The sequence below is a fragment of the Labrus mixtus genome, chromosome 10, assembly GCF_963584025.1.
Source record: "Labrus mixtus chromosome 10, fLabMix1.1, whole genome shotgun sequence".
Lineage (NCBI taxonomy): Eukaryota > Metazoa > Chordata > Actinopteri > Labriformes > Labridae > Labrus > Labrus mixtus.
Genome location: NC_083621.1, coordinates 4,601,039 through 4,628,787, shown reverse-complemented (window position 1 = coordinate 4,628,787; position 27,749 = coordinate 4,601,039). Strand labels below are relative to the sequence as shown.

Below are 27,749 nucleotides of genomic sequence, written 5' to 3'. Positions count from 1 at the left end.
CGTCCTTGTAAACAAATCCTTTTGATGATTTTTGTGTAATTTATTGTCTGACATGAATGGGGTTAGCTCGTTTTTATCAAAGACAATCCCTGCTGTAAATATTTATCGTAGCACTGATTAAAATGTTGTACCCCAAAGACACAATAATCTCTAACCATCGTGAGTAATATTAAGTGCTGATGAGATGATATTCATCAGAGATGGATGTCAAATGCACATTATTCCCCAAATACACATCAACCTACACTCACTGCAGCTACACACACACACACACACACACACACACACACACACACACACACACACACACATTGGCAGGTATATTATCTTGGCTGCTAAAATGATAAACCTTCAACCACAGAGTGACATTGAAAGATTCATATACTCACTATTCGCCAACTATACCCCCCCAAACACACACACACACACACACACACACACACACACACACACACACACACACACACACACACTCATCTGGATCTCCTAAACACCCCCTGCAGCCATTGAACGTCAACTGTCCTCCCATTATTTGTGCTTGGAAGTGCTGGTTGTGTGTGTGTGTGTGTGTGAGTGTCGGTGTGTAAGTGGGGTAGGGGGGGTGGGCAACACACACCAGAATGAACAGCCAACCAAATGACTTCGAGCTGTCATCATGGAGCAACCCCCCCGACGCTGCCACCCTTTGCCCCCGTCCCCAAAACGGCGGCATACGGCTGTCATCGCCCGAAACAAGATGTCGTGTCAAGGCAGGAAAATTACACAATAACGAGGCCCACTTGAGATTAGGCTAATGAGAAAATCAAAACACAATTTAATTCTTGTCAGCGGCGAGGCGTCTTTAAATTACCTCTCGTCGTAGCATGCTGATTAAGAGAAGTCTGCCACTCAGCCTGCTGCCCTCTATAAATAGCCCCAGGGCTGTTTGGACTGTGGTCGGCTTTCCTCATCTCAGACGGATATTAAAGTCGGGTACACACATACATGTACACACATGTCTCTGAGTGCACACACACTGGGCTCAACACAAAACAATCACTGCTCTGCATTTTTTTTATGAAACATTTTTAGCGTGACATGTTTGTGTTCAGACATTTCGAGATTCAAAGTAGAAAGTCATTTCAGTATGTTACATCGATAGAGAGCTGAAGGTAAACTGTAACCTTACTCAAGCAAATATTACAAACTCAGAGAAGAACCTTGATTAAATTCTGTATTTTTTTGTACCAGAGCTGAATGCAAACACATCTTAGTTAAGTGTTTACACTTGTTTACATTTGTTTTTCTTGGCAGGGGGATTTGTAGCTTGATGGAAAATCTGGAACTGGACTTACCTCGATTTTCTCGGGAGTGTGTAATATTATTATTATGATTATTGCAATATTGTGTTATAAATGAATAGATCTTGAGGCGCTGGTGGCGCAGTGGTTAGTGCACGTGCCCCAGTTCCTTCAAGCGGGCAGCCCAGGTTCAAATCCCACCTGTGGCTCCTTTCCTGCATGTCATTCCCTGATTTCCGACTCTATCCGCTGTCCTGTCTCTCCACTAAAAGCCCAAAAATAAATCTTAAAAAAATAAACAAATAGGTGGATCTCTCATTATTTCCATGGGTACATTCTGTGGCCTAAATTCTAAACCTTTGCTTTAGAATCATGTAAATGAGTTAGCTAATGATTATCACATCTTTGTCTTATTATCTTCTAATATGTATCCTAAAATATAATGCCTATATACAATATAAATATAAATCTGTCTGTGTGTGTGTGCTTGGTGCGTGTGTTTGTGTGCGTGTCTGTGCAAAGATGTTGCTGTTAGCATGTTTGTTTAATGTCTTTAGGCCAGTGGTTTCCAAAGTGGGGGTCACAGGCCACCAAGCGCAAGAGTCACGAGATGACATTTAAAATCCTAGATTACTTGATCAAGTTTACAATAAAAATATAATTAAAAACAAAACAAGTGTGAATATTTGTAACTCTTCCATTAAAAGCGAGTCACCTTCCCTCTGATAATAAAGACCGTCATTTTTAATGATCTCCCCACTAAGCCCCCCCCCCCACCCGTCAGAGCTGTACACGCGCGGCATCTGCAGTTTGCTTCCAGTTTTGACGTCGCGATGGTAATTAACTGGCAAAATGTAAGCTACAGCGTGTCATGATATGGCCGCAATCGCTATTCCCAAACATCCTGCAAGCATATGGCACCAAATGTTACACTCTCCTAACGGCCCCGGAGAGTAGCAGCGCTGCCATTAAAAAAAACGAGGAGCGAAGGCTGTGATGATTTCTCAACAGTCGAGCTGAGAGCTGTCAGTTCACTCTGCCAGCTTTATGAGTTTACACACTCCTCTACAACGCCTGGAGCTCTTCAGCTTTCAGAAAGTAGAGACGAGAAAGAAAAGCACACTGTACCTCATGTGATTAATTGTGAGCAGCTTCAACAAACTGGAGCAGTGCCTTGCTCAAGGACATGGCAGCGGTGTTTGGCATCTGTTCTAAGTTTACCTAAAGCTGGATTGTTTACTTGTACCTGTCAGGAGATTTCTCTGTTTGTGGCTGACATTTAATGACCTTCTGGTGTGAAAACTTTAAAGGAGCAATTAAGGAAACATGCTATGTTGAAGTGCTTCTCTGACAACAATGCAGCAGCCAGTATGTCCTCCTTCTAACTTTAGATTCTGCTCCTGAATGCTCTGGATTTGTTTGGACCAGAGAAGGTAGACAGTTTTAAGACTCCCCCCTACACGGCCGTTTTGGACGCCCCTCGGTTTGTCAGATATGAGAGCAGTTATCAGGTCAACAGGTGTTGCAGCGATGGAAGCGGGTCAAGAGAAGTGGTTCAGATAGAAGTGATTGTACCCGACCTAAAAAGCCTCTGCATGTTTCTAATAAGCTCCACGAGCAGAAACGTGCTCAAACTAGGATCAATATCGGAGATGCAAACCAGAAAGCAATGATTCAATCAGCTGGTTGTTGTCTGATAGCAGCTGGGGCGTATGACTGCCATGTCCTGCATGAACGACTCAAAGCTTCATTTCATTCATTTATTTTTCTTCCTTTTTTGTTGTTTATTAAAATGCTCCAGAGAAAAAATATTTGATCAGCAAGTGCTGCACAATGAAAAATATCACAACTGTCAAACATGTTTGTCAGAACTTACCCTTAACAAGGAAAGTCCCTCTAGGTTACGGACCAATAGAGGCATTGTTTAAGAAAGATATTTCCTAGTTGGTGCGCTGAGTTCCCTCGTTGGAAATGAGTCTGCATGCTTTACAGATCAAACCGTTCAACCACCAGCACCGACCTGTCACGTCTTCTCCAAACAGAGTGACCAGACTCCTGATCCTCTCTCACCGGTTCACCGGCTCTTTGATTGCCAACATTGAGCAGCCAAGCGGCTAACACCATTTCCACCTCTTTACGTGCTCCGCTGCTCTCCTCGTCGCTGCTCCTCGCCGGGCCATATGGCTTATGGACACGTTCCCCATTTTTCAGATAACTTCTCAAGCGAGAGGACAGGACACAAGCACGGGAAGATGTACGACCAACCTTGTGTTCCCACTTCTCCCAGGAGTGGATCAGTCTTTATTGACTGTTCAAGGGCTTATTAGCTGAAGGGAAATTGAGTTTAACAGCAAAATTGATGGATTCAGCCTCTAATTATACAGAAGAACTGAATGCTTAGTCACTGAAGTTAAAGTTACATAAAACTTTCAGATATAATCTTAAAAAACACTGTTAGCTTGATAGAAAGAAGATTAAAACAAACATGTAGAATGAACACATTGGAATTTTTACAATCATGATAACTACCATTTGTGGTCATTTACTATGATAGAAGTCAAACTCTGACTCCTTTGCACCTTAATACATTTGTGGTCCAGTACTTTCTTTGGATCCTTCCTGTGTGAAGGAGTCCATTGAGTTATTTTGAATATCTTACACTAGCTTGAAAGCTGCTAAGGTTGTCAACATTTTCAAAACTCTGATGCTTTTTAATACCATTTGTTAAAATGACAAAATCTCTGTGATTTTTTTTAAATGTCTGATTGTATTTAAAAGTAGCAAAGCTTTAAAAACAAAATACAGATCTGTAGTCAAATTTTTACCAAAAGCTGCCGGGAGCTGAAGAAAGAGAGCAAAAAAAGTATGCAAAGATTGGGTCTATATCTCTTACATGAAGCAGTGGAGAAGACACTGTCTTAATTGCACAAACAATATAGCTGTGCAATTTTGGCTGTGTGCAGGAGAACAAGAATTTACCAAAATGTAAGACTTCTTTACAGTTTTTGTTGCCATGGTGACGAAGCAGGCATCAAAGTTTAAAATCCTGACATCATGAGCACAATTCTGCTAACAAATATAAAAAACTAACTTTCCTTGTAGCACAATTGCATGCGATTCATAGATTTGTGTTTGGCTGAATATTTGTTGTATTGAAAAACCCCCAACATGATGGATGAAACTGTCTTTATTGTGACGTAATGTCTGCCGTCAAGCACCAAAAAACGAAGCGTAGAAAAACCGTGAGCACCTCCGATACTCCACATTATCCACGCTTCCCATGTTTCAGTTGCTTCATCCATCCTTTTGTGCCGTGCATTCCTTAAATAGCTGCATCCTCCTGGATCCTCAAAGGGCTCCGCCGCTGAAAGAGTTAAGACTTCCTCTCCTGACGGCCCGATGTTGGCAATGCATGACAGCGCCGGCTGACAGCGCCGGCTATGGATGACAGATGACAGTGGAGGAGGGAGCGGTTTGGTGTGTGTGTGTGTGTGTGTGTTTGTGTGTGTAAGTGAGGGGGGTGATTATGAAGATAAGGCGTCTATGGGACACCTCTCAAACACATGCAGACATCCAGAGTGCATGCAGACCTGTGTACACACAAACACACACTCATGCACACACACACACTCTCCTGTTCCTCCCAGGCATGGTCCCATCTATTTGACACAGTAATTACAGCACACACTGATTCCAATGATGGATGAACTCCCAGACTGGGATGAGCAGTGTCTTCTCCTCTCCTCCTCCCCCTCGTCTCCCCCTTTCTCTCTCTCTCTCTCTCGCTCATCACAACCTCCAGCTACGTTACACACAGTTTTAATACCTTTAGTGTTGCTTTAGGAGGTTGTGAAAGATGCTTCCTGACAACAGATTACAGGATATCTGCTGTAAGGAGGCTCTTAGATCTACTAGATAAGTGTTTAATATTCCATACTTAAAATGTATCCCTTGATATATTATTGTTTAAGGCAATCTATCAATTATTGTTTTACAATTTTCTGTTGAATTGTATTTAATTACTTTTAGTATTTTGCATTTGTTATGTTCTTGCTGTTGTTCATGTTCTTCTGTGTTTGGTTTAGTTTGTTCTTGTTTTTGCTGTTTGTCAAAGCACTTTGTAAACCTGTGTTTTTAAAAGGTATATAAATAAAGTTATTATTATTACATCTTTAGTTTCCCCTAATTTTGCTGTTTTTATCCCTGTATTTTTTTTGTTGTTGTGATGGTTGGGGGGATTTTATTTCCAATTAGTTTCTGAAAAGATTGGTGAAATGTACGTTGTTATTATTTGTAGTATGCAAGGACAAATGGACAAATGGATCATTTGTTTTGTTGTGTGTTATAGAGGTTGACTCCACATAAATCCAGTGACAATTAAAATAGTACACATATATAGAAAGACAAAAATAATAACAAAAAAACGAATACAAACACATGTTGTAGTTATTCCTAATTTCTTGTTAAACTGCGTAATAAGTACACATTAATGCAATTTAATATAATATAATTCATTTCCAAACAATGCCTTTTGTAGAGTGTATGCTTGTATGTATATAAACTGTATCCATCTCTGTAGCTTGCTCTGTTTTCTTTCCATCCTTACTTTTTTGTATTAACTTCACGTCTCACCTTGAGGTTTAATAAGAATGTCAGTGAGAAGGATTAGACTACCTGCACATTAGCCTCTCTCCCTCTCCCCCCCTCTCTGTTATTGTGTCTCCCTCCTCTTAGTCTGAACGACAGACTCAGTGAGGTATTCATCTGCTGCCAGACAAGCATGGCAGCAGATGCTTGCTGGGATTTAATTGAGTTGTTAATGCAGCACACACAAAAGAAGACGGCCGTATTAAATGTGCCACTTTCTGTCTCTACCTGCTGCCCTTTGTTCTTCATTAACGTGACACAGGGACACCTGAGGGGGAACCTGAGTCGTCGTCTCCCTGATTCCTGAAAGATGATGGACTTTGACACAGGATGTGGCAGTGACAGATCAAGCTCAAAGCTTCATAGCAAATGTGTTAACCCAGTTCAGGCTGGACTCTCTCTTTTGAATTCCCAATAGAGAACAGTAACACTTTATATTAAGGTGCTTGTAATAAGCATTAATAACAGGTAATAAGTCACTTATAAGATTCTTATTAACACAAATAGGACTATATGTGTTAATATAGGCATAATTAACACATTTATTATGTCTTATAAGACACTTATAGGCTCTTATTAGAAATGTACTGACACTTTATATACCGTCATAAACATTAATAAGATGTTTATTAACATTAATAAGACTTCATGAGTGTTAATTAAACTATAAATTTATTTATAATTGGCTTGTAAGATATTAATTAACACAGAAACTTGTTTATAGACCACTTATCAACGTTAATGAGATGTTTATTGACATTAATAAGACTTTATTAGGTTCATATTAATGCCTTATGAAGGTTAATAAATACTTTATTATGCACTTATTAACAGCTCAGTGGGAACAGGGTCCAACGTTCAAGTAAACACAGAAACAAAAAGGAGGTCTATTGAACTTCCACTCAAACAGTTTTTGAAAAAGAAATGCTACTACAAATACAAGTATTATCTTTAACATTAACTGTAAACAACATTATGAAAACATTTGGTGTGTCATAGCTACCAACATATCTGATCAAATTCAGGGAAAAAGCATATTTGTTTTTAACCCATGTTACTGTAAATAAAGTGTTGAAGGTGGACAAACATCAGAAGACTAGGGCACCTTGAGCCAAAGGTCTGAATACCAGTCAAGAGATGCACACAGGAATACATTTTCAAACTTTGTATGTAAGGAACACAAATATTGCAGGTCAAGATTACAATATACAATTTACTAATTAATAAAGTGTGCACATGAAATAAAACAAACATTTGAAGTGTCTAAGCCCAGTCTTTTTCGTTGGAGCTCAATCCAGGTGTGTGTTTCTGTTTTATCTGTGCTCTATGATGTAGCGAAGGAAGTTCTTCCTTAGAAGAAACAGTCTTCTTAATCCCACTTGAGGTCTCGCAGGTTGGGCTCACTATCCAGTTAGCTGCTCACAGTTCTATGGTGGATGCTTTTGTCGGTGGATGGTCTTCTGGATGAGCCCAAAATCCACCTTTTACCAAAACCTGACCTACAGACAGGTCACACCACCCCTATAAAGATAAACATGCACGTCAGCATAACCTCAAGTTACTTATTCATGTTTTATTATCTATCTGACCACAGAGCCTTTTTTTTGCGCAAGATTTCTCCCGCAGCCGCCCTGTCTCTCACACACCCCTGAGACCGGGGGCTCCCTCTTTCCCTCTGTCAAAAGCAGGAAAAAGGCAAGAAAACAAAAGCAGAAAAACTGCAAATTATACAAAACAAAAAAAAATGGATGATTTTATTGTACATTTTGGGTGTACATTTTGGCCACAAAGCAAATCAACTTTGTTGCTAGTCTTGTATAATACTATATAAGAATATTTAACTAACAAGCTAGCATTTAAAGGGTTACAATCCTGAAAATAATTGAATATTTGGTAGTTTTGAGCAATTTGAAAGTTGTTTAACTTCACAGCAGAAAAATATGAATAAATTTACAACTTTAATATCGTAAATTTACAAGTTCAATCTCATTTTAGACTTTTCTTTTTTTGCGTGGCCCTAATCCTCCGTCGTACACTTGTACATCGTAAAATGGGTTTTTCATGAAAGACACACCTTCTCATAGACTGAAAGGGAAAGTCTGCAGTCATATTTCTTGTGCAGGTCCAGGAGCTGAGACACCAGGGACTTGAGATTCTCCACCTCTTTGGAATCATAATTATCCTCCTTAAAAAGAACAAAATTAAAACATAGGTCAGGGTAGGCTATAGGGCTGTGCAAGTAAGTGCAGTTACATCGTTATCCCAATGAAAGGATTTGCAACAATCACATCACTATAGTCAGAATAAAATTGTATTCATGCAGACAAGCAATGCTTTCATTCAGCATGTGTACATTTAACTGTGATTGGTTCGGACTAGACTATGTGGTTATATGTCAGTTGCAAGTTTCAATTATTCAAATTTTGCATAATATGTGACCTTTAAGTTGTAGACACAGAGCCGGCCATAACAATTAGGTTGACCCTTATATTGCAGACAGTTTGACCACCAAAGACAATATTCATAAATATAAAGATGTATGCCAGTTTTCTTTAAGTCTAACAGAATTCCTTTATTTCAAAAATAAAAACTTTATTTCTTATAAATAAAAATAACTAGTGTAACAGAACTAACAATATCAAACAGGGCAGGGAGCAGAAATTGTCACAGACGGCCCAGGGATGGTTTTTAAATGTTTTATGACTGCATCTGGAGAGAGAAGATGAGTATTTGTGAAACAATGGGCATTTTATGATATAGTGTGAACACAAAATTTTCACAAAAAATATTTTACAAATTGGAAGAAACATAAAAATGCATCCAAATAAAGTTAAGTACCTGTTCTTGGGCAAACCCTCTGTGAAGCATCTGACGGCGACAGAAGAAATAGGCTCTCTTCGACTATTGTTGAGAAACAAAGACCGCTTAGTATGTTAAAACTTTTATCACATTCTTGAGTATTGAGCAGGCAAGGAAAGTAAAAACAAGATCTGCACAACAAGAAGCTCCCATTTGAAGGATTTATTAAGTGATGTTTCGAGCCAACTGAGGACGAGCATGTTGGCACTGTGGCGTCTTGGTGTGCAAAATCAGGAGTAAAATATGTTACTTAAATGTGAAGAAATCTTTACATTTCATGCATGCAAGATCCATTTACCACTGTAATAAGTGTTGATGTTTACCATGTTTATTTTTGTCTGGACGAGACAGAAGACTGAAGACACGTCCAGAGAGTAACAAACAGTCATCGAGGCAGAAATCGTATTTGCAGTGAGTTGATCTGAAAAATCATAAAGCTTTATGTTGAGTTCAGGACAGCCTCGTGAAAATCACATATCACAGTTCTTTAAAAGCGTTTGTACAAATACCTGACAGTCGTCTTGTGTAATCAGTGTAATCATCCTCATGCTGCTTTTTTCTTGGCTGTGAAACAGATATTTCATCATTATTTAAGTCCCATTTCTCTGTATAAATCACAACTTTAGTATATTTCACATCACTGATACATACGCCACCATGGAGGCAGAGTCGCACTCTGTGGTTAGTTCAAAGTCATGAACGGCCAGATCGGGCCAACAGTGAATCATGACCAGGAAGTGAAGGTCCCAAAGACTTAGTGTCCTTACCCAGACAAAAAGAAAACGACAAAAAGAGGCTCAACTACTTGTCCAGATGTGTATCACAGCTTCAATTAAGAGCAAAGAACTCACCTCACTGTCAAGAACATACAGGAGATTTCCCACCACCAACATCTTCCTCACTCCTTTAAAACATAGAAAGAGAAATTAAACAATCGTCACACAATCTTTTCCAACAGGCCTCTTAATAAATTAAAGCTAAATTCACAACTGTAATTAATGATGTGATTTGATATTAAATAAAGACTTAAGTGACAAGTGGTGACTCGGAGGCCAATTACACCTGGATCATTGTAACAAATGCTTTGAAACCCATACACAAGAGGGTTTGACAGTTGTGTTAATGGTCTTGTTTAGTTGGTGTTTTCACTTTTAAAATTAACCTGCCTCATTTCATCCAAAACTGCCGCTCTGGTTTAATCACTGGAGTCAGTGAGGACTGTTTTGCGGCTCCACTCTATTGTCTTGAAGAAACATGTTTGGTTTAAGAGGCTGTTGTAAAGTAGCTTTGTACTGATCTGGGGAAGAAGGGAGGATAAACAAGCAGATTGCAAGAAACCTGATCAGTGTTAATGGTGATGGTTTAGGCTTTTCGTCTTTCACTGATGCCGTCTACTTGACAGCCAAAAACACTATGATACTGATTAGACATCTGCTTCAACTGAAAGAGAAGAGAGAAGACGGAGCAACAAAGCACATAGTTTCCATTTCACAAAATAATCACAATTCACATATGTGTTTAGACATCTTGCACAAAACACTTTTATACTAAGCCTGGGGTTGATTGATCTGAATAGGCAGGGTCTGAACCAGAAGTTGTTGATCATTAACTTGAAGTTTGGTGAGAAAGTGGCGGCGGTGACAGGGTAAGGGGCCATGGATGAGGGAACTGAGGATGAGCAGGATGGTGGGGGTCTGGTCAGAGTCGGGGCATGTTTGTCAGCTAAGGGCGTGAGGTGTAGGGGACAGGGGCAGGGGCTGCTGCTGCCATATTTCTTCATCAAGGTGACAGTGACAGAGCTGCAACAAAACGAATGGCCTGTCAAAACAAATGAGAACGAATAGTTCATGTGTTCTGTGGAAAGAAGACCCCTTCAAGCATCAAGGGGCAAAAACCAGGACCAAGTCTGCAGCTAGCATGACTGCTAACTACTGTTAGCTCTGAGTCGCTAAAGAGGAGAAAATATTAATTATAATTAATAAGATGGGTATACATACAAATGTTAGTAACAATGGCTCTGATGTCTTTTGCATCAGTTTGACAGAACTCAAAACTTATTGATAAAAGTAATGTAAAAAAGTTAGACTAAATTTGATTCCCATTCATTGCCAGGGGGGTTGTTCTTTTTTTTGGTTCATCCATCCGTCCATATATTTTCTTCTGCTCATCCAGGGCCAGGTCCTGGTGACAAGTCGCCAATTTGTCCTTTTTCCAGCAATGTTTTCCAGTTTTCTAGCTCCTCCTGGGGGATTTTGAGGTGTTCCAACGTCGGCTGGGTCATGTAATCCCTCCAGACAGGGCGAACCAAACTCTGGTGCACTTGGAAGTTCCTCGTTTTCAAGTACATCATTTTGTTCTTTTGTCAATACCAGGGTTAATCAGATATGTTGGTAGCTATGACACACCAAATGTTTTCATAATGTTGTTTACAGTTAACCTTAAAGATAATACTTGTATTTGTAGTAGCATTTTCTTTTTCAAAAACTGTTTGAGTGGAAGTTCAATAGACCTCCTTTTTGTTTCTGCGTTTACTTGAAAGTTGGACCCTGTTCCCACTGAGCTGTTAATAAGTGCATAATAAAGTATTTATTAATCTTTATAAGTAGTGTTCCCACTTTAGATCCAGTACCTGCAGAGGAGCTTTATTAACTCTTAATAAGTGCATAATAAAGTATTTATTAATCTTTATAAGTAGTGTTCCCACTTTAGATCCAGTACCTGCAGAGGAGCTTTATTAACTGTTAATAAGTGCATAATAAAGTATTTATTAATCTTTATAAGTAGTGTTCCCACTTTAGATCCAATACCTGCAGAGGAGCTTTATTAACTCTTAATAAGTGCATAATAAAGTATTTATTAATCTTTATAAGTAGTGTTCCCACTTTAGATCCAGTACCTGCAGAGGAGCTTTATTAACTCTTAATAAGTGCATAATAAAGTATTTATTAATCTTTATAAGTAGTGTTCCCACTTTAGATCCAGTACCTGCATAGGAACTTTATTAACTGTTAATAAGTGCATAATAAAGTATTTATTAATCTTTATAAGTAGTGTTCCCACTTTAGATCCAGTACCTGCAGAGGCGCTTTATTAACTCTTAATAAGTGCATAATAAAGTATTTATTAATCTTTATAAGTAGTGTTCCCACTTTAGATCCAGTACCTGCAGAGGAGCTTTATTAACTCTTAATAAGTGCATAATAAAGTATTTAGTAACCTTTATAAGGCATTAATATGAACCTAATAAAGTCTTATTAATGTCAATAAACATCTCATTAACGTTGATAAGTGGTCTATAAACAAGTTTTTGTTGTGTTAATTAATATCTCACAAGCCAATTATAAATTAATTTATAGTTTAATTAACACTCATGAAGTCTTATTAATGTTCATAAACATCTTATTAATGTTTATGAGGGTATATAAAGTGTCAGTAGATTTCTAATAAGAGCCTATAAGTGTCTTATAAGACATAATACATTTGTTAGTTATGCCTATATTAACACAGATAGTCTTATTTGTGTTAATAAGAATCTAATAAGGTCTTATAAGTGACTTATTACCTGTTATTAATGCTTATTACAAGCACCTTAATATAAAGTGTTACCTAGAGAACAAACCATATGATGTATTTTTGTAGGCCAACCCGGAAGTAGCATCGCCATGGGGTCTAACGAGAATTCGCCCTATGGGATTTTTGCATTGGATTTTGGATCATTGCAGAAAATAATCTCTGTGGCAAACACATGTTTCTGAAGCGTAGGCGTTTTGTTCAGCAGGATAATCTTCAGAGATGAACGCCATTTTTATGATGTTTGAAGCGTTAATGCGGCCGACAGAAGTAAAAAGCTAACGTTATGCTAAAGCTAACTACACCACGGTCGGATGATTGTGACGTCACTAGCGTTCAGCTTCAGACGATCTCCGATAAACTAATCCACGTAGCTTAATAAATAGTTTACTAACATAATATTCACCTTAACCTAAAGATTAAACCTTCAGGAGACATCTCCGCACCCTACTTCCGGCCTCTGTGTCCGGCGTGATGACGTTTAATGTCCCCGACAACCACTGTAGTCACATTTAGCCACTTGTTAGCAACCGCCTTTTTAAAGCGGCATAAAAACTTCAACTTCAGCACGTAGTTTATGTGGTCTAACAAAACACCAACATCTCTTAAGCTTGTGTTAACCACAGACCTTATTTCAGGCGTCTAACCACAAACCCATTCAAAATCCCCTTTTAGACGTTAGACCCCATGGCGCTCAAATGCTAACTTACTTCTGGGTTTTAGGAGTCATTCCTATGGTGCTCTATAGAGGGATGTTTAAATCTGTCCAGAGTTTGGGAAAAACACACCATAATGTTTCTGACAGAGCATGATGTGATATTTTTGCATCCACAAACACATCAGCTGGAGTACATTTTATCCCCTTTCATTGAGTGCCTCCTTATTTAAGTAATGCCTTATACAATATTTAATAGTTGTAAGTCCTGCAGGTAATGGCTAGATATTATTGTAAATGAATAGTAAGGATGCAGGGAGCGAGTCAGGAGGGGGGGAGGATGTATGAAAAGCAGCGCTGTCGCCACAGGCTGCGAGTGAAGTGATGCTGCAAGAAAAAGGGTCCATTCTCACCGCCCAGCCAGGAAACCAGCCACCCCTGACACATCAAAACTTGTCAGAGAGGAGAACAGAGACACGGCGAGGTCACAGCGAACAGGACAGGCGACCTTCTCGATGCCTGCTGATGTCTTTTTCATTAGTCGCCGAGGGGAGGGACGAGGGGGGAGTTGGGAGGGGGTTGCCGATGTGGTCTGCTGCCCTGGCGAATTGGCCTGAAATGCAAAGCGATCGAGGCTAATGTCATTGCCCACACAAATTAATGCAAGTGCCATAATGTTGTAAATGTTGCTATTAATATGGAGCAGGTTCTGTGAGGAATTATCTAATCTCCTCATGCATTTTATGATCTGTGTAAATGAACGAGGACGTTGTAACTAAAAGGATGATTAAACTGTCAAGTGTTGGATATGAAATTAGCTTCAGTGCTGGAATTCTCGGCCTGATCTCGTGCTGGTTTTTTTAGGTCAAGACTGTAGGTGTTGTAAAATGTGTATTGTTGCGTTTAAAGACAGGAAGTAGCTGCTGCACCAAGTATATAACTATCTATGTCCATTAACAGTGAAAACAATGTTTACATGAATATGTAACCCCAAGAGAACACAACCAACACTTTAATGGACAAACAAACCTTGAATTTTGAATTGAGGACAATGCAATTTAACATAGTATCAAAACAAATCATGAATCTGATGTGCTGCACAGAGAATTTAGAGCTATTGCTAATTCCAACTCTTGACCCTAGTTGGGCCTTTGGGTAAACAACATCTGATCACATAATAACACATAACACTGTATGAGGATACATTAAAATACATGTACAACAATTTGACAATCCAAATCATACAAACCAGTTTAAATTACAGATTTAAGATTGATTTTAAAAGTGGGTACAGCCTGCTCTGGATTGCTTTCAGTCAGTATTTTTTGTTTAAAACTTTAAGATTAATTTTATTTCAGGTTGTAATGTGTTCCAGAGAGTTTAAAGCCTTTGATGGAGAAAGCTAATTGTCCTAATGTAGATCTATGTTGTTGTCATTTATTGACATCTTTGCCTTTGAACACAAGGTAATGATTATTTGAAGTAACTAGTGGCTAATCATTGATCTTAGATAAATCACAAGCCAATAGCAGCATTTTAGGACTCATTAGATCTTCACTCTTGCATTAGTTGCTACAGTTTGTAATTGTCAATACTTGTATTAATGTCTTTTATTCCTCGGGAAGCTTATGGCCACACAATTAAGAAATGTAGTGGCTTTCTGTTAACATCATGACCATTCTTTTAGTTTTAAAGTAGTGTTATTTCCTGTTTTATTTTGAAATACGTACACATGTCTCCATTGTCTCTTTCTTCTAAATCCTCCTCCCTGTGTATCCTGCAGGTGTAAGTCAACCTACCTTGATTACACACACCTGCATCTCGTTATCGCCTGATTGTATGTGTATTAAATCCTCTTGTATATGTTAAATCCTCCTTGTGTATCCTTGTGTATTAGCATGCTCAAATGAAACAAAGCATACAGTCATAGTTGTAACAGTTTTGAAACATTAGCAGAATAAAAAAAGGATCCATTGTTTTTACAGGTTTAGCGGCTGAAATGCAAGAGAAACCAACACTTTAAACGCACAGTGTTTAATCCCGGTGCCACGGGGGCTCTCAATCAAAAAAATAACAAAAGACGACATCCACTGGTGGGGAATCATGGAAGTGATTCTCTTTGCTACTCCACCACCACCCCCCGATGAAAACGAACTCCGGGTTGACACAGACTCTAAACTCCACTGTGATTGAATGAAAGAAGTCATGTATATGTGTAATATCTTCAACTTCCTCCAACATGGCTTACACATTTTTATTAGAAAAAGTAAAGTTTTTGAAGAGGGACAAGAAAAAAAGTGACATATCAGCTACTGGTCATTTATCTGTCCCTCATGAGAATACCTTGGCCGTGTTTGCAGCTTAATAACCATTAGCCGTTCATCCAGCTTCACATGAATCACAGCCTCACACAATAGTCTGCCAGCCCTCGTATAACTGAGGCTTTTTCCGCCCCGAAATATTGCAAGTGACTGGGGAACGGCAGCGCTTCCAGGGAGGATGTGAACATGGGCCGTGGGCACATTGTTGGCCTTGAGTCTCACCACGCTGCAGTCTTACAGGGCTTTCAGAGTAAAGGGGGGGGGGGGAGCGGTAGTTGCTAGTCTACTTCTGCGGCTTCCTGCTCACTTGGCTTTTGCACCTACAAGACACCAGGGACCTGACCACTATGAAAGAATATTCAAGGGAGGCGAGTGAGTTCCCCTCTTGACGTCAGCAACGTGTTGGGTTTGCGCGACGTGTCGAGAGCTGTGAAAAATGTAAAATTAATTGGCCTCGAGTCCGAGAGTATGAGTCACCTGTCTGTTTACGGCAAAGACTCGCTTCCTTGTGAAAAACTCCAAGGCCGAATAAACAGCATGCTCCGCTCTGAACCAAATGTTTTAATGGCAGCAGAAGACGCATATAAATCATTTCTTTTTGCATTTACAACTTTCATACTGATGTGAAATATTAACAATGACACAAAAACATACACACACAAAAAAGAGTACAGTCCAAAAATGACCCAAATATAATCAGGAGGTTACAGGATGTATGATACGACTACAATATGATATGAACCATACACAATATGGTACAATGCCATGATACAATAAGTTACCATACAATACAGATTCCTTGTTTATCCTTGAAAAATAGAGGACATCTGTTTCTGATTCTGATAGAATACAATTCAATACGATTTGATACGATACAGTAACGCAAGATACCATCCCATCCGATACCTTACGATACATTACAATAAGTTATACAATAACAATCCAGAATTTATCACTGATGGTATTTCTGTTTGTAATGGTACGTTATGAAACATGATACAATACAGTATAATATGATGCGATACGATACGTTGATATACAATACAATAAGACAAGATACCATCTCATCCCATAAGATACCATACAATGCAATACATAAAGAAACCATGCGATATGATGCAAAAATATAAAATACAATACATCTTGAATGTATCCCCGATAAGTACAGTTTTCGGTTTTGATTCTGGTATGATACAATAAGACATGATATCCCGTTTTTCTTTTGTAACATAACAATGAGTAAGGTATTTTACCTGCTTTTTGTTATGAATTGGCGATATACAAATATGGTTTAATGATTTGGGGGTTAGATCCCCAGCTCCTGCAGCCACGTCCGATGTGTCCTTGGATTAGGCACCTCAACTTGCTCCCACTGCTTCATGGGCGGCGTATTAAAAGGTATGAATGTGATAAGTTAATACTGATGGACACTTTACATAGCAGCCTCTGCTATCAGTGTGTGAATGTGTGACCTGTGGTATTAAAAGCGTTTTGAGTCAAAAAGCGCAATACAAGCCATGCGATACAATAAGATATGTACACTGTATTCTTTCTAGAAAAACATTTTTGACTCAAATGCTACACAAATATCGCTCTCTCAGCAGTCGTATTTATAGTTAGAAACAAAAACAACAAAAGTCAACATGAAAAAGGGGAGGAACCAACACTGAGAAAAGTCATACTTTCTTTTTTTTCCTCACAAAAAAATCAGTCTGCTGTGATTTTTAGAGTAATTCTTACTATTGTCAGCATTGCATAAATCATAGGACAACCGTCACCACCTCAGGAAAGGAAGACATTTTCTTACTCTGTATCCTTGTCATGTATGCACATGTATGCATGACCCCTCTATTGTTGTGCAGGGGCAGAAAGGAGCTCTTTGATGCGATAAGTGATTTACAGACCTGGAGGATATAAACAAATGGTTCATTCAGGACTCCGGGCAGGAAGTGCCGTCCAACTTCAAACAAGTGCTCAGAAAAAAAACGAAAAAAAAAACAATAGCCTGAAGTCCATTTCTCTCCTGTCACATTATTTTCTGTCACTGAGTGTGGCTCAGTGGCACAAATGGGCAGCGTCTGACTGGAATAATAACAGATTTGTTTTTCTTTCCTCTCTAATGTCTGTCATTGCCTCTTATAATTTGTCATTGTTTAGGATTATTTGACATTTGATCAAAGAGTTGTCTCAGGATGTTTTTTTATAGATTCAAATAACATGATGCATGACTAAATGTATTTCCCCTAATGGAAAGACAATGTGTAGGAAACATCGTGTTTGATTGTCTGTAGACTCATGATAGATAAGTTATGGCTAATGGCCTACACAGTCCTGATTATTCAGGATATTTTAGTCAAATAATGTTGCAATGTTGACGGCAACTTTTGTACTCCATTGGGGCTTTCACCCTTGCACAAAAATATTGAAAATGTCCTAAAAGATTTTACATTGAGCTGCATGTGTGAACGTAAACAGACAAATTTTTCGCTCTGACTTTACCTGTGATTTTTCCTGTTGGCCCTGTAGTTAATTTTCTCTGTGAGGTCGGGCTGAGACGATGTGAGAAAGCAGCTGGAAAAATCACTGTGAGCAAATGGGATGATGTTTATTTGCAGCCCTTGTGACAGTTATGAAACTTATTCATGTTGTATGTACTGTGAGCATGTCAAACTACATCCACACAGCACAGCTACATACCTGGATATAAAGACAAAAATTGTCATCACAGCATCGGACTCTGTCGCTTAATTTTCGCGTCATTCTTTTAACATCACGGCTGACCTCCTGAGACGGGTATAGCCTCTCCCTGTGAGGTGCACGTGTGAACAAGCAAGTCAGGAAGATTCAAGATTCACATTTTCAGGAGTGCATGTGTAACATGAAGAGAGCGGGAAATGTTTATTTATTGGTTGTAAATTCAATTTTGTTGGTGATTTGGGATGGTTTAAAGCAAATAAGTTTGGTTTGCAGGCTGCTCCCCCATTGGTGAATGTGTAACAACATCAATGTCCCCTGTTTGATAGGTACACAAGTGCACACACACACATAATATGTTCTGGTCATAAATTGAACTATTGAGCTTTTTTTTTCTTTCACAATAAAGGCAAACAGAGGTTATTAGATCAAGCACACTTTTGCCATTCATGCAACATGAAATCCTCCCTTTTATTTATTTTATTTCAGTATTACCATGAACATGTTTCACAGTCTCAGGTGGAGGCTTAAAACTCATGAATCTTTATAAAACAGCTTCATCAATGTCCTTTTTATTTAGGGGCTACACATCTCCCACCAGCCGAAACCTCTGAGGATGCTCTGAACAGGAGGAGGAGGAGGGGGTCTGTGGTGTTGCCCTTTAAATCGGCATCCTGTTGTGTTACAAAGTGAGAAATAATCATTCATTAACCCCTTTGACCCGAATGAGGAGGGGGGAGTGCATTGAGCCCCTCATTGTCTCGCCCTCTCTGCAGCTGGGTCAGGCCAATTGACAATGCACATAATGATCTTAAATGGATTAACTGGCCAAACACGGCCTGAGTTTCTGTTTCAATTATGAACTGAATCGGTTTATAAAATAGAGCCCAGTGTGTAAAGACGAGGACAGAAGACCCCCAGGGATTTCAGGGAGTGTGTGTGTGTGTGTGTGTGTGTGTGTGTTTGTATGTGTGTGTGTGTGTGTGAGGCTGAGGAGAGAGGGATTTTGCAGCCCCCAGGACGAGCAGGGACTCACTGCTAAAAGTGTTTTTTTTAATGGGAAAGATGAGTGCTGAAAGGGAGGGTGGGTTAGATGGTGTATGTGTCAGCATGTTTGTGTGTGTGTGTGTGTGTGTGTGTGTGTGTGTGTGTGTGTGTGTGTGTGTGTGTGTGTGTGCTTGTGTGTGTGTGTTGCGCCTGGGGATCTCAGACATGTCATCTCTCAATAAGCTCCCTGAGGTACAGAGTTTATTGTCACAGTGAAGAGTCTGACAGACAAGTTAATCAATCTGGCAATTTGGTGTTGCACGTCTCCCTCTTTGCCACCAAACCCTCCTCCCAACAACACACGCACACACACACACACACACACACACACACACTTGCGCACACACACAGGAGGAGAGGGGGTTTGTGCTGCAATTTTCCAGCCTCAGTTGTTAAACAGCAGGTGGATTTTAATTCCTCGTTATCTGAGCCTGCTCTCACAATATGAGTAAACTTAACAGGAAAGAACATCTGCATGATCAGTAAGAGAAATATCTCTCCACTCGCTGAAGTATTCATTTAAAGAACCGTATTAAAACAATTAATTAATACAGTGATGGAAGTAAAAGGGGACTGCTGACAAATTGGTCACATCATTTATGTTCCTTTTAGTGTAGAGGTTTAAATTTGGGTGTAAGGAAATCATGAATTAAGATTGCATGATGTGCTTCCAGGATATTGAAACAATACTATTTTTTTTCCAGCAAGTATTCATTTGATCAATACGGAAGCATATTGCGTTAAAGAAATCTGCTCTGTTTTTACTGGATTTTTTTATTTATTATTACTTTATTGCAGGCTGTTTTACTACATTACAAGTTGTCATATTTCATCACAAATTTTGTTCATCCTGGCACATTTTTATATATAATTTTTTAAACATACAAGAATACATACAACATGAAATAAAATAAAAAAATAAATAAAAATCCAAAGAAAAGGTACGAAGAGAAAAAAAGATAATTAAATTAAGATTTAGAAATAAACAATTGTTTTTACTGGATTGATGAGATAATTCTGTCTGAATTACGAGTTATGAGGTGCTTCTGTTTCTCAGCACAACATCGGCGCCTCAGTTGTTCTCTGCGGGGATTCAATAATATCATCAATTGCCCTGTCGTCTCTTGAGTCACCACACTCCTGCTTTCTTGTTTAGGCAGCCAACTCGAGCTTCACTGATTCATACTTGACTTGAATGAGTCATTCTCTGACACATGTTGTGGACGAGATCGGCAAATAAATAAAAGTCCTGCTTGTCCACAGGGGGCGCCAAAATCAACACTACAGATTAAACACAACATAACAAACTCCGATAATGTGTGGAGCTTTAAAAAAAAAACAACTACATGAAATAGCTTTGACATTTGTTGTAATGACTTAGCATCACATTTAACTTTTGAGTGACTTATATCAAGATATTGCACAAAGAAATCAATAACTCATGCCGGGTTATGTTAGTGGTTGAAACGTTCAGCGGCTCAGGTTCGATTCCAGCCCTCTGCCCCTTTGTTGCATGTCATCCCCACTCTCTCCTTAACTTATATTAACTGACCTGTTTAATAGAGGAGAGGCCAAAAACCTTATCCCAAACACTCTGACAGAAATTGGGAAAAGGGGCTTTTGCACCCTCAGCCTGGAATCTGTTGCAGAACGATTTAAAGCTCAAGGAGCTGGTGTCCTTAAATGTTTTTAAATCTAAAATGAAAGACATGGAAGCAGATTCTATAGGATGTCGATGTTTTAGCTCGGCTGTTTGAACGGCTGATTCCCAGATATGACTCATAGACGGTTTCCATTTTAATCCAAAATGTTGTGTTTTGTAAATTGTACTTTGTCTCTCTTTGTATTTCCGTCTGTAACTTTGTGTTTTTGCTGCGGCCTCTCTTGGCCAGGTCTCCCTTGAAAAAGAGGTTTTTAATCTCAATGGGACCAACCTGGTTAAATAAAGGTTAAAGAAAAAAGAAAAGAAAAAAGAAACAATGAATTATTATCAAACAAAAATGCATCCACTGCAGATACACTGTGTTAGCGAAAACCTTGCTTCTTGCTTTAATCTCTCAAAAATAATGTTATTATGAAAACACAATTTAGCAGCAAAGGATGAACAATGTTATAGAAAACAATAGAAATGTAGGTTTGGTGATATAATCTGTTTATATCATTCTCAAAACTTGGTATTCATTCTGTTTAGAAAAATGTGGCTCTTCAAAGACCGCTATAAATGTCAGTAGTTATGGAACACCCCTTAAATGTGAGCTATCACAACACTGTGCTCTGCTTCTTTATAGTTCTTAAACACACCTCTTCATGTACAATCCTGTGTGTGTGTGTGTGTGTGTGTGTGTGTGTGTGTGTGTGTGTGTGTGTGTGTGTGTGTGTGTTTGTGTGTGTGCATCATACGGCTGCACGCCTCTTTTGCTGCACGTTCAACTGTTACATGATCTAAGTGGTTTTGTGGAGCGTTGACCGCAGCCCCGCGCCGCGCAGTGACAGCTTTGATTAATTTGATAATGATGACCTATTGTGGCACTTTATGCTAAGGTAAGCACAGCTGTCTGCGGGGTCGGGAGGAGCAGGAGGAGGTCGCCACGTGAGAGAGTTAACTTTGTTAACGGAGACACGGCCGAAGGGGGAGACTCAGACCAAGGACAGGGATCAATGAAGGAGGCTTTTAATGAAACGGACAGTAACCTTGAAGAGAATGGAGGTCACAACACGAGCAGGATGACTGACTTCCAGCCTGACACTTTTCTTTCCTCTTTTCTTTTTTTTTTCTCTCTCTGATTGTTTTCCCCCTTCCTTTGGCTTCTCTCTTTCTGTCTTTCTTCTTTAAATCCTTTTTGAGATGTGTGTTTCTCTGTCACATCCTTTTGAAAGCTCTTCTGCAAAAACTCAAATCTAAGGACACGTGTTAGTCTCCTTTCTAGTCAGAATATCTCATGACACCTAATATATGTTCACCTGACAACTCCAGATAAACATCTAATGTTGAGATTTAAAAAAAAAGGCCAGCATTGCACGTATTACATTTTTTTTTTTAAAGGGAAGCAAGTTTGACATGCTAAGTGTCTTGAAATAAGATAATAATGATGATATATTAAATACTTTTATTTATGTTGCACCTTTAAAAACAGAGGTGCTTTGACGGACAAAGCAAAGGAGAAATCCTTCCTGCATATTTTCCTTTTTCTCTTTTGTAAAGCATCTCGAGATAACACTTGTATGAATTGGCGCTATACAAATAATGATTGATTGATTGATTAAAAGGCAGAATCTCAGGAATAAAACATATTAAGCATCAATAATCAGTCCGAATAGAGATTAGTCTACAAAATTCAAAGAAAAGGTGATTACACATACACTGAATAATTTAGTACATTTCATTTCCAGAGACTCAAAAAGTAACATTTATTTTGTATTTTTCAATCAATTTCCTGCTCAGGGGGAGATTTACATTTCAATAAAGTAGCATCATATTTGGTCAGTAACAAAGGAAGGAGAATAAAGACAAAGAAGGGGAAAAAGATGGACAAGTATCCAGATATTCATAAAACAAGCTGATATACAGTCAGACATCAGCCAATATATATAATTCATACATTGTGAAGATCACGTTTATACACATAAGTTATATTTTTTATTATAACAAAGTCGTAATCTAAGAGCATTCAAACGACTGTGAAGAACTTTGGATCCTCATGGAGCTACTAAGAGAGAGGGAGAGGGATGGAAAGTCATTTTCTGCAATCTGAACTTGTCAGGTGAATGTTTCTTATATCAGGGCTTACGAGATTTTTTTTTTTTTTTACCAGAAATTAGACAAATACACTTGCTAAGATTTGACTTTGTGTACTTCTAGTCACGGCCTTTTTTCCTTTTTGCCTTCTTTGTTAAGTTTTTTTTTTTTTGCTTTTCCTTATTTTGATTTAAAACACAAAGTATCTGGTACTTCACGTCGATGCGTTCTTATCTCCCTCTCTCTGCTGTTATAGTCTTCACTAGATACAGAACCTTGGACCCAGAGTGAAAAGCTTCCATTTCCCGTCGAGCTCCGGCCCCCCGCGCGCCGAGAGAGTTTCGCTCTTCCTCACTTTCCTCACTGGAAGGAGACGAGACACCCGATAGGCGCCCGGGCCGGACAGTGAGTCATCCCCTTCCAGCGTCGACTGAAACTTGAACCTTTAATCCCGAGGATCTCAGAATCCGGAGAGTTGCAGATTCCTTATCATTTACATTAATCTCAGGAATTTGCACCATGCCATGAAGACACAGGCTCCACTTACTTAACTGACACAAAATAAGGCAACAGCTATGATGATACTCGACTGGTTTTAGCCACACAACCGTATCATGCACTTGGCTGTAAATAATAACGTAATAAGATTGGTGGGGGACGCAGATGCTTCGCTGTGGACACCTTATCGTTTCTATATTTTTTCTTTCAATAAGCATTATATGAAGACACATTGATCTTCTCAAATGAAGAGAGACGTTTTATTTTCTAAAATCATATATTTCACGTTTAGAAGGTAAATTCTGGTTTGGTATCCATCGGTTTAAAGCCTTTCTGAAGCACCAATAAGAGATTTATACGATCGTCCTCCGATTAAAAAAGAGAAAGCTTCTCAGTGTCGTTCGGCCATAAAGATCTGCAGCGCTCACCTTCATCTTAAAGTTTAACCTCGTCTCGCCGGGTCCTTTGAAGTGATCCTGTAGGAAAGAAAAAAACTCCCAACACTTGTCCATAAAGCACGTCGGGCCCTGTTCTACACATGTGAAATGAATACCTAGTTTCCAAAACTACCACAACTTACATTTCGCTCCATAATCCCGGCTCCTGAACTCTGTACGGCTCTCTCTCCTGAAAGAAATCGGCTATCAGAAAGACAAATTGTTAATAAATCTTTTTTTGCCTTTTGCATTTGTGGAAAAAATCTGGTCGAAAAACGACGGCGAAGGGGAGGGAAATCCAATCTGTTCTGTGGAAACCCTGCATCGAGGTAATTCAAGACAACGCGGCAGCTGTAAGGATGACATAGATCGTTTCGAAATACCTCTTTTTCCACTTCTCGATATCGGAACGCTGCCACCGCAGGAGATCTCTCTACCAGGAAGCAAAGAAAAAAAACGGCAGCTTCTCCTATACCTCCTTTTTTTTATTTGATCACAAACATCTTTGAGTGCAAAGGTCAGCTGTAGGATTTATCTTTGAGTGCTCTTCAGACTGTCTGGCACATGTCACCGTAAAGAAGAGCATTATGTAAGTTACAAAGCCAACCCGGAAGTATGTGATACAGAAAATCCCAGGGAGGGAAATCCAAGGTTATTTTTACACACAGATTCTGAGTAGGACAGATTTTGTGAATGTTACCCGGTTTTAAAAATGACATTTGAACGTGCATGGCAGCTAATCTGAAGTGTTAATTGCTGCATCGGGAGGGTGCAACAAGTGGACTGTTTTACGACCTGATTACATGAGTCTGTCTCTGACTGAGCCAGGAATGTAAAAGTCAGCCTCAGTTTGTGCAGAGAAAGAGGGTGCACAGTGGAGGTTACAGCTTCCCAGAATAGCTGGGCTTTGTAAATCGGCATGCGAGCGGCTCCAGAATGTGGCGAGTATTTGCTAACGGTGAGGATGATCCCGCTGGCTCCCAGCAGGTATCACCTCCTGTGACCGACAACAAAGTTAAACATGGAGCAGGCCGGTCGGGTCAGATATGTTTTATTGTCGGTAAGACGCAGACGATCAGGCTGTCTGTCCCTCATAAGTCATGTTTGATCACAAAGAAAACAAAAAGTGAAGAAATTAAAAGTGTTGTCCTGTATATCGGCAGCGTCATAGATTCTCTTGATTGTTTTCATTTAAAATTAAGAGACATTTTCATGAAATAGGACGGACAGAATAGGAAACAGTGATTTTTGCAGTTTGCACAGGTTAAAAAAAAATCACAGTTGGAACATAAAATGTTATTTCAAAACCAAAATATACTTTCTAAAATATAAAAGGAGACACTCTGATGCATTAAATTGCACATTACATTGCTGATAGTTATTATTGCGCATTCTTATTGCACTGTGAGGAGGTTAACAGTCCGTCATGTAGGTGAGGAGGAGGTGTGTTTATACTAGTACTAATAGAAGTGAGGGTGCATGCCCCTTGTACATAGGCTGTAATCCTCCAAGCGGACAACCCAGGTTCAAATCTGACCTGTGGCTCCTTTTCCCGCATGTCATTCCCCACTCTCTCTTCTCCCGATTTCTGACTCTATCCACTGTCCTAACTCTAAAAAAAGGTGTTAAAAGCCCAAAGTAAAACCTTCAAAAAATTCTAATACAAGTGCAATGGTTTAATCTGGTTGGAATTCATCCCGTTTGTTTTTTGTCTAAAAAGTGTTCAGAGTCATGCAACAAATGTGAGCATTTTCAAGAACTTTTCTTCACAAATTTGTTTCTTGAGATATGTGCTGCATTTTGAAGCCACGTTTGATCGTTATAGGTGATACAGTGTGGTTATTATTTTAGGGTATTATTACATTTCCTCAGTAAATCACTGTTTTTACATCCTAAATAAACATGAAAATCAAACAACAATTCACGGTTCCACAGATCCAGATGTGTATGGTACATCTACAAACCACCCGGGTTTCATCTTAAAGGAGAGTCCCAAAACAACTATCATGGCATCATCTTTTTTTTGTTTGGAGGACCTTGTTGATGAACTGTGACTGAATGTTGACCTGCGGCTGCCCTCTGAGCTGCTGAAAGACGATTGCTGAAGGGGTTGTGGACTGCAGGGTTGTCATTTATCTGCAGGATGCTTCCTCTGCACTGAAACCTAACAGTCACCGACATGTGTGTGTGTGTGTGTGTGTGTGTGTGTGTGTGTGTGTGTGTGATACATTTATTCCACCTTCCCTGTCTGTGAAACATGATATCTGCAAAGCCCATGTTGCCAGATAAGGTGTAGCCCTGCTCTTTTTCTAAAGTGTTTTGAGATAACATTTGTCATAAATTGGTGCTAAAAGTAGATTGATTGATTGATTGATTGATTGACCCTGTATCTAATACTCCTGAACAAGCATCTGTACAATTTGTATTGCTTTAGGAAAAAATAAAATAAAATAGGGCATTTCATGAACAACTTAACTCCAATCTCAGCAGAAAAAAACGCAGGCATCATGGTGGTCAAAGTCCTATTTTTTATTACAAGTGAGGGGAAATTGTGCGTTACAGACTCTAAATTCAGAAACCAGCTTGGTCAGACTGCAAGGACCAAAATCACTACACATTTATCATTTGATTTATTGTCTGGGTTATCCTTAATTTCTGAGACCACAAATGTAGATTCCTAAATGACTCCGGAAACTAAGACTTCTCCTCACATTTCCAAAGTTACCATGGTCATTGAGAAAGCAGGTTTAGACCAAGATGGAGGGCCAAGCTTAAATACAAAGCAGCAGGCGATGGAAGAGTTGGCTTTCAAAGGGAGATATATGGCCAGAACAAGCCCAGGATCAGTTGCTTTGGGGAACTTAAAACCTGGGATGACAGTGGGAGCCATTTATAATAGTAAGATGAATCGGTTTCATCGTGGCACCGGACCGGGGCTTGGATGGAAGTTTGTCTCGTTTGATGCAAATGAAGCAGATCACTCGGTGTTCAGAGGCAATTTAAGGCGAATCACTTCAGAAGTGAAAGCAGCAGAAAGATAATCTTTCAGTGCAGACGTTTCAGAAACAGAAAAGTAAAAGACAATTCAGAGCTGAGAGATCTTTAAGTGCAGACTTTTTTCTGTGTGTGTGGATGCATGTCTGGGTACTTATCCACCTTGTTGATTTTAGTTTACAGGCCTAATCCTTTACCCATCGCAGAGGTATGACAGTCTCTGCCTCACCTCATTTGGGGAGTACCCCACTGTGGCAGGTAAAACCTCCCAAATCAATAGCACATATGGTGCACATTAGAGCGGGAAAGGCCTCCAAAAACCCCTTTTTCTCTTTCCGAGAGCGGCTCACATTGACGACAGACGCGTTCTGATTCCACATATGTTGAAATGTAGAAAGCGTTACATGGCCTCTTTGATACAGGATGATTTATAGGGCCTTGACACTGGTTGCAAATGTCTCTTGGCGAGGGCACGGGGAGGCCCTGAACTGCAAGTGGATCGTGTCCATCACATCACATCCAGGACCACAACAAAGTGGATAACGTTTCCAACTTCTTTTCTTTCACCTTTTGTTTTTGTACGCTTTGTTGGGTCACTGTCATTAAATGTCTAAACAGTTCTGAGACTTCTTTTAAATCACTTTTTCCTTCTTATAATCCTCGTTTCATCCATGATGTTTTTATTTGTTTTACTGTTAACTTTACGGTTGTTTCTCTTCTCTCTGTTCATTGGATGATTGCTGCACTGTTGTTTTATTTTTCATGCTTTTTTAATAGGATTTTATTGTTGTGTATTTGACTGTTGGGATTTTTTCTTTTTTCTGTAAAGCACTTTGTGACATTGGTTTTGATAAGTCCTTAATAAATAAACTTTATTATTATTATTATTAGTAGTAGTAGTAGTAGTATTAGTATTATTATTATTATTATTATTATTATTATTATTATTATTAATAATAATAATACAAAAAATGCTGTAAAACTATGTTCAAGGACATTTAGATTTAAATA

The 27,749-nt window shown here is 39.1% G+C and overlaps 1 protein-coding gene across 1 annotated transcript in view; it reads right to left on the bottom strand.

Annotated features, from left to right (window-relative positions):
• Nucleotides 1–424: 424 nt before the first annotated feature.
• LOC132981685 (transmembrane O-methyltransferase-like) overlaps nucleotides 425–27,749 on the bottom strand; it is a 244,968-nt gene continuing 217,643 nt past the window's right edge. Inside the window, exon 5 of the mRNA XM_061047680.1 lies at nucleotides 425–477. The gene's annotated coding sequence lies outside the window, so the exon portion shown is untranslated. The remainder of the gene's footprint in view (nucleotides 478–27,749) is intronic.